Genomic DNA, 7292 nt, shown 5'->3' with positions numbered 1-7292 from the left:
CCAGGCTCCTGCCGGCGGGAGGAAGCCCCACCCCCACAGCCATCATGTGCCTTTCCCCCTCCAGAGGCTTCAGTCTCTACTTTAAAAAGCCTTCCTCTTTGGATGGTGTGTCTGCGTCTTTAAGGTTGAAGGGGAGTGGGGGGGGGGGGAGAGGCAGAACAACAATGGTTGTGAAAGGAGCCCAGACCCTCCTTCTGTTGTACAATCCTTGCAGAGGTCGTTTGCATAGTGTGAAGGTAAACTTGAACCTTTGGTTGCCCTGTGTTACTGTGAAAAACTTGAAAGTTCAGCAACTCATGAGTAGAGGCGACAATCCCCAGGTGGGGGCAGGGGAGCCCTGGTTTGGAGGCCCTCCAGAGCTTCAGGGTCATCAGAAGCAGGGGGGTGGGTGGGAGGGAGGGAAATGTCTGCTGGACCATAGGGTATAATGGAGAATTAATCCTGGAGTATCTGGGGCTCTGGAGGGGCAATGTTTTGAGGTAGAGATACCAAATTTTCAGCGTAGCAGCTGATGAGTCTCCTCAGAATGCTCTCCAAGTTTCAAAAAGATTGGACCAGGGGGGCAATTTTATGAGCCCCCAAAGAAGGTGCCCCTATCCATTATTTTTAATATAGGGAAGGCATTAAAAAGGTATGCGGTCCCCTTAAATGTGATGGCCAGAACTTCCTTTGGAGTTCAATTGTGCTTGTCACAACTTTGCTTATGGCTCCACCCCCAATGTTTCCTGGCTCCACCCCAAAGTCTCCTGGCACCATCCCCAAAGTCCCCAGATATTTCTTGAATTGGACTTGGCAACCCAAGTTTAGATGGAACTCTGTGACAGGGGCAGTGATGATCGGTATTCTTGGTGCTGCGGGGGACAACAGTGGGAGGGCTTCTAGTGTCCTGGCCCCACTGGTGGACCTCCTGATGGCACCTGGGGTTTTTTGGCCACTGTGTGACAGAGTGTTGGACTGGATGGGCTACTGGCCTGATCCAACATGGCTTCTCTTATGTTCTTATGTTATTATGTTAGGTGTCTCCAGCTAAAAAAATAATGACATCATGATTTTTGTAAGTCTTCTTATGGAAGGAAATTTGGGGTTGGAAGCACATCATTGTACACAGATGTGGAATAAGGAAAACTGACATGTTCAGTTGGGAAGGGTTAAGTTTATTTATCTGAATTGATCAATGAAGATCTGGAAGGGGGAATTCCTAACCTAGGTGCAGTGCATGCCACTGGTGGGATGCTGAAGAATCAAGAACACCCTCACTTTGAGCCTTGAGCCATCACAAAGGAACTCATTTGCATATTAGGCCACACCCCCTTGTGTCAGCATTGTTTCACACAAAGCGTTTTTGTATAAAAAGCCAGCAGGAGCTCATTTACATATTAAGCCACACACCCCTGACACCAAGTCAGCTGGAACTGTGTTCCTGTGAGTTCCTGCTCAAAAAAAGTCCTGTACCCCGTAGATATTTACTGTGGCAGCCAGATGAGTGAATGGAGGGAGAATGCATAATGCTAGGGTGTGGATTTAGGGTCTTTGAATTTAGGGAAGCATAGGCTGGCATGTTAGTAAATGACATTTGTTCACTGCACATAACAGAGAATAATGTATGCTAGTCTTGCTGTTCTAACCAACCAATGATTATGTTCCGTTGTTTAATCCCCAGTTATAGTTGATAATGACATTTTTAGTGTTGACTTATCTCATTTCCCCTTGTAATAATAACTTCTTAAATTATCTAGTAACATAGCAGTGAGGATTAAGCATGGATAAACTTATTTTATAGAATAAATGGAGCAATTTATAAACATAATAAAGTGGATTATGATATGAAATAACAAATGATAATAGATTTGGATCACCTGTAATTTTTCATAATACAGCTAAGCAGCAAGTCCACAGCACATTTATTGTTATTCTTACTAATAATAATTTATATAGCATTTTAAGTTTGCAAAGTGATTTTCAGTCATTATCAGAATAGCTCTATTAAACCAAATGAGACGGTTCCAGAATAACTGAATTGCAAATGCAGACTTTTTAATTTCTTAAATGAGAAAGCATTCAAGAATACCAAACACATTTATACAATTGATTGAAAGCATCTTACAATGTACCAACTTGGACATTTGTTATTCCAAAATGGGTTTAAAATTTCACAGAACTCTCCTGGCGGACTAGAACCCTCTCGGACCACATTTTTTATTTTATTAGAATTTTTTCATTGCAGAAATGAAACAAAAGGTCACATGGAAATACATTTATCTAAGTTGAATACAGATAGCAGTTTTCTCTAATACTAATTATGTGATTTAGCACTAAACTCAAAGTAATGGAGAAAATATGGTGGTGAGTTTCAACTTAAATGAGAGCTATTATTAACAGATTTATATCCTAACTTTCTTAGCTCATAGAACTAGTAGATAAGGTTCCTAACAGACCTTCTATTGAAGTCCTGCTCAACCCCAGACTGGGATAGTTGTCTTATACAGAGTCAGACTATTTCCCTCTCAGACTCAGTACTTGTTATGTATGTATGTATGTATGTATGTATGTATGTATGTATGTATGTATGTATGTATGTATTATCCCTCCCTCTCCACCAAAGGCAGGCTCAGGGCGGCTGCCTGCTGTGGCTGGCACAGGGTCTCCCTAGGGTAGAGTTCTTTCACATAACTTACCAGCTGACTACTGGAGACAACAGGGACTGTACAGTCTTCTATATGCAAAGCAGATGCCACTGGCTATGTCCCTCCCCCCTTTAGAAGAAGAAGAAGAAGTCATTGGATTTATATTCCTCCCTCCACTCAGGAGTCTCAGAGTGACTCACAATCTCCTTTATCTCCCTCCCCCACAACAGACACCCTGTGAGGTGGGTGGAGGGGCTGAGAGGACTCTCACAGCAGCTGCCCTTTCAAGGACAACCTCTGCCAGAGCTACGGCTGACCCAAGGCCATGCCAGCAGGTGCAAGTGGAGGAGTGGGGAATCAAACCTGGTTCTCCCAGATAAGAGTCCGCACACTTAACCACTACACCAAACTGGCTCTCTAAATAATACTAATTATGTGATTTAGCACTAAACTCAAAGTAATGGAGAAAATATGGTGGTGAGTTCCAATTTAAATAAATAATAAGAATACAAGAAGTTGCCTCATACTGAGTCAGGTCAATCAAAGCCAGTATTGTCTATTGTGACAGGCGGTGGTTCCACAGACAAAGGTTTCACATCACCTACTAACTGATCTTTTTAACTTACAGGGATTCAACCTGGGACCTTTTGCATGCAAAGATACTGTTAGCCACAGCCCCTCTCCGCCAAGGCCGGATTAAACCCTGTGGAGGCCCCTAGGCAGTAAAAATCTTGGGGGCCCACTCACAAATTCTCTCAGAGTCAGAGTGCCTGACCTCCCATTCATGGCCCCCACTGCAGCCTGCAGGCACCTTCTTAAAAGCACCTTTTACTAAACTGTGGGGAAGAGGGAGAGAGAAGCAAACTTGGCGACAATACCAGCAGGCATGTCAGGCAAAGAGCAGTTCAGTTGCTGGCTGTGTGTGCAGGCTGGGAGGGCTGCAAGTAGGGGGGGAAATGGGGGGTGAGGGTAGGGAGCCAGCCCAGGGTCCCTAAAGTTGTGGGGGCCCATAGGCCAGTGCCTACTTGGCCTAATTGTTAATACAGCTCTGCTCCCCACTTAGTTTCAGCAAGCTTCTGGAATCATACCTTCCAGCTGTGCTCTGGGTCCCAACTTTGCCTCAGTCCTCGGGCAACTGTGTGTTGGGAATCTGAACATTTATTACTGTGCATTGGTGGCTCTGCACATCCTCTGTCTATCCCACCTTTCCAGCAAGGAACTCAAAGCAGTGTATAATCCCCATAACATTTAATAAATATATTAGGTTGAGATATGGTGACTACCTAATGCCATCCAGGGAGATTCATAACTGAGGCTCAGATCACATGCTATGGTGAAATGCACGACTATTGCATCTGTATCTCCCATCATTTGACCCTGGTAACATGATGAATAAAACAAGTAATGTGGCATGGTTACATTAGTGTATTCTCACCTGCTGCTTCTTTGGCTACTCTTTGCTGGAGATATGGGAACATTGATATGATAATGCTGTATCATGCTTTTCCTTCCATGTACATATTATTGGGGAGATGCATGACCTTGCATATTTAATTTGGATGGGAACAGATTTAAAACTGGGTTCCCAAGAAGGAGTCCACATAAAAATATTCCCAAGTTGAAGTTGCATGTAGAAATTACTGGTTCGGATCACAGTGATTTCTTGGAATGCAAATACTTATGGATATGAAGAAACAGAATGTTTTCCAGTTGGCAAAGGTGTCAGTCAAGGATATATTCTATCTCCTATCTTTTCAGTCTCCATGCAGAATATATCATGAGAATTAGATTTAGATGACAGTTGAGTTAAAATTGATGGAAAGAACAGTAATGATTTGAGATATGCAGATGACACCACATTACTGGCAGAAAATTGCAAAGATTTGAAACAACTACTGCTGAAGGTTAAAGCAGAAAGTGCCAAAGCAGGATTATAGCTGAACATCAGACAAAAGTAATGACTACTGAGGAATTACACAAATTTAAGGTTGACGATGAAGAGATTGAAAACCCTTGGTCCAATTTGCTTGAAACTCAGGTGGTTTTAAGGGGACAGAAGTCCTCACTCCCCTGCAGTTGGGGTGTCATTTGGCTGAAAAATAACCAGCCCCTTCCCAAATCCCCCATAAGGAATATCACTTTTTGAAACAAACAATAGACTGCAACAAGGAAGCATGACAAAAACAGGATTTTCAGCAAGAAGGTAAACAATTTGTCAGTCAATTACTGTAAGAATAAGAAAATGAAATGAATGCAGACAGGGTGTTTTTTAAATGCTTGCTGCCAGTGCTAACCCCCCCTCCCCCGCAAAGAATCAGTTGCTAGAACTGAGCCTGTGCTGAGAAGGTCTGTACTTCAGAGGGTCTGTAAAATTGAACCTCTTGGTCAAATTCATTTGAAAACTGTGAGGTCTAGAGAGAGAGAGAGTTCTGTGTAAATTTAGTGCCATTCTCTTTATAAATGACTGCCACAGACCCTCCAGTAGATTCTCCATTGAAACTAATGGTCTTGAAGTTCTGGAACCCGGAAAAACCACATGGATTTGAACCCTGAACCAGTAATGTCCTACCGGAACATAAAAACGTATGGGGAAAAATCCCCCCCAAGCTCTGGATATTAAAGTATAATAATTATTATTTTTTGGGGGGTGCACCCCTATTCCCCACATCAAAGTCCAGTTTGGGGGGAAAAGTGCTGTAAATGAATTTATAACTACAGTAAATTTGGCAGAATGTCATGACCAGCATCTAAGTTTCTGTAATCATAACTAAATCAAGAGCAATCTCCTCTTGATGCTGTGAAATCCTACCTATTATCATCATCATGTTGTTTCTGCCATTTACAAAATGGTTCTTCAAAAGCCTCGATATTATAGTACGCATCACAAAGAGCTTCTCATACTTTCCCCAAAAGTATTATGCTAATCATCTGTCTATAGCTAGAAATCATAAAACCTAATAGGTGTCCTGAGAAAAATTCTGGACTCCAAAGAAGATGAGATCACAGACTTACAATTGTTTAACAATTCCACTGCAATTCCTAACTGCAGAGCTGCTACAAACTACAACTGTCCTCCTCTGTAAATTCTACACAAGCCCATAACAGCTGTATTACCATGCAGGGTTGCCAATTCCAAGGTGGGAAATTTCTGGATATTTGGCTGAAACCTGGGAGGGACGGTGGGGTTTGGGAAGTGGAGGGACTTCAGTGGGGTATAATGCTATAGAATTCATAGAATCCATAGCAGCCATATTATCGAGGGGAACTAGGGTTGCCAATCTCCAGCTGGCGACAGGGGATCCCTCTGTTTTAAGGTCTTCCCCCTACCTCAGGGTTATCAGAAAGTGGGGGGAGGAGGGAAATGTCTGCTAGGCACTCCTTTATACCCTATGGAGAGATTCCCATAGGGTATAATGGAGAACTGATCTGTGGGTGTCTGGGGCTCTAAGGTGGGGACTTTTTTGAGGTAGAGTCACCAAATTTTCAGCATAGCATCTGGTTAAAAGGTAAAGGCAGTCCCCTGTGCAAGCACCAGTTGTTTCCGACTCTGGGATGACGTCACATCACGACATTTTCATAGCAGACTTTTTTACGGGGTGGTTTGCCATTGCCTTCTCCAGTCATCTACCCTTTATCCCCAGCGAGCTGGGTACTCATTTAACCAACCTCGGAAGGATGGAAGGCTGAGTCAACCTTGAGCTGGCTACCTGAACTCAGCTTCCACTGGGATTGAACTCAGGTCTTGAACAAAGAGTTTGGACTGCAGTTTTACCACTCTGCGCCAAGGGGCTTCTATAGCATCTGGTGCCCCTCCTCAAAACACCCCCCCAAAATTTCAAAAAAAATGGACCAATGTTTTTGGTCCCGTTTGTGAGCCCCGAAAGGAGGTGCCCCTATCCTTCATTATTTCCAAATGTAGGGAAAGCGTTTATAAAGTGTGTGGTCCCTTTAAATGTGATGGCTAGAACTCCCTTTGGAATTCAATTATGCTTGTCACAACCTTGCTTCATGGCTCCACCCCCAAAGTCCCCAGATATTTTTTGAATTGGATTTGGCAATCCTACCAACAGACATGATTTCAAAATGACTTGAGTCACAGGCTGTAGTATCTATTTTTTTAAAAGATATTTGTAGACAGGTGGAAGGTTCTTAAGTTTTGGAAAGCATGTTTAACATATAATTAACTGGAAGTTCTTTTCACAGTTCATGGAGAAATATAATATAGTACCACATGTGTTTTACTATATGATCTGCCCTGAAGTATCCCTTGACTTTCACTCTTACTATGTTTCATGGCAAATAACAATCTCATGTCTTTGGGGATAGTTTTATGAACACCTATTTATAGACAGAATAATTCAAGGCTGCTAAGAGCCATTGTAGGGTTGCCAACTCTGGGTTGGAATAATACCTGGAGATTTGGAGGTGGAGATTAGGGAGGGTGGAATTTTAGGAAGAGAAGGAGCTCAGCCGGATGATACCATGGAGTTCACTTGCCTAAGCTACCATAGGTATCACTTTGCAAATGTAAAGGATTGCGTGCATGTTAAACGCATGAAAATACAACTGAACCAAAGTAATAGATGAAACCAACAAATTTATTCCGAATTACCAGCGACTAGAAAAGTCTTGATAGTTTCGATATATTTTTGAAACGGGTTCTTTTGA

This window comes from Heteronotia binoei, chromosome 9 (genome assembly GCF_032191835.1).
Source record: "Heteronotia binoei isolate CCM8104 ecotype False Entrance Well chromosome 9, APGP_CSIRO_Hbin_v1, whole genome shotgun sequence".
NCBI classification, from domain to species: domain Eukaryota; kingdom Metazoa; phylum Chordata; class Lepidosauria; order Squamata; family Gekkonidae; genus Heteronotia; species Heteronotia binoei.
Note: the sequence above shows the minus strand (reverse complement) of the source record.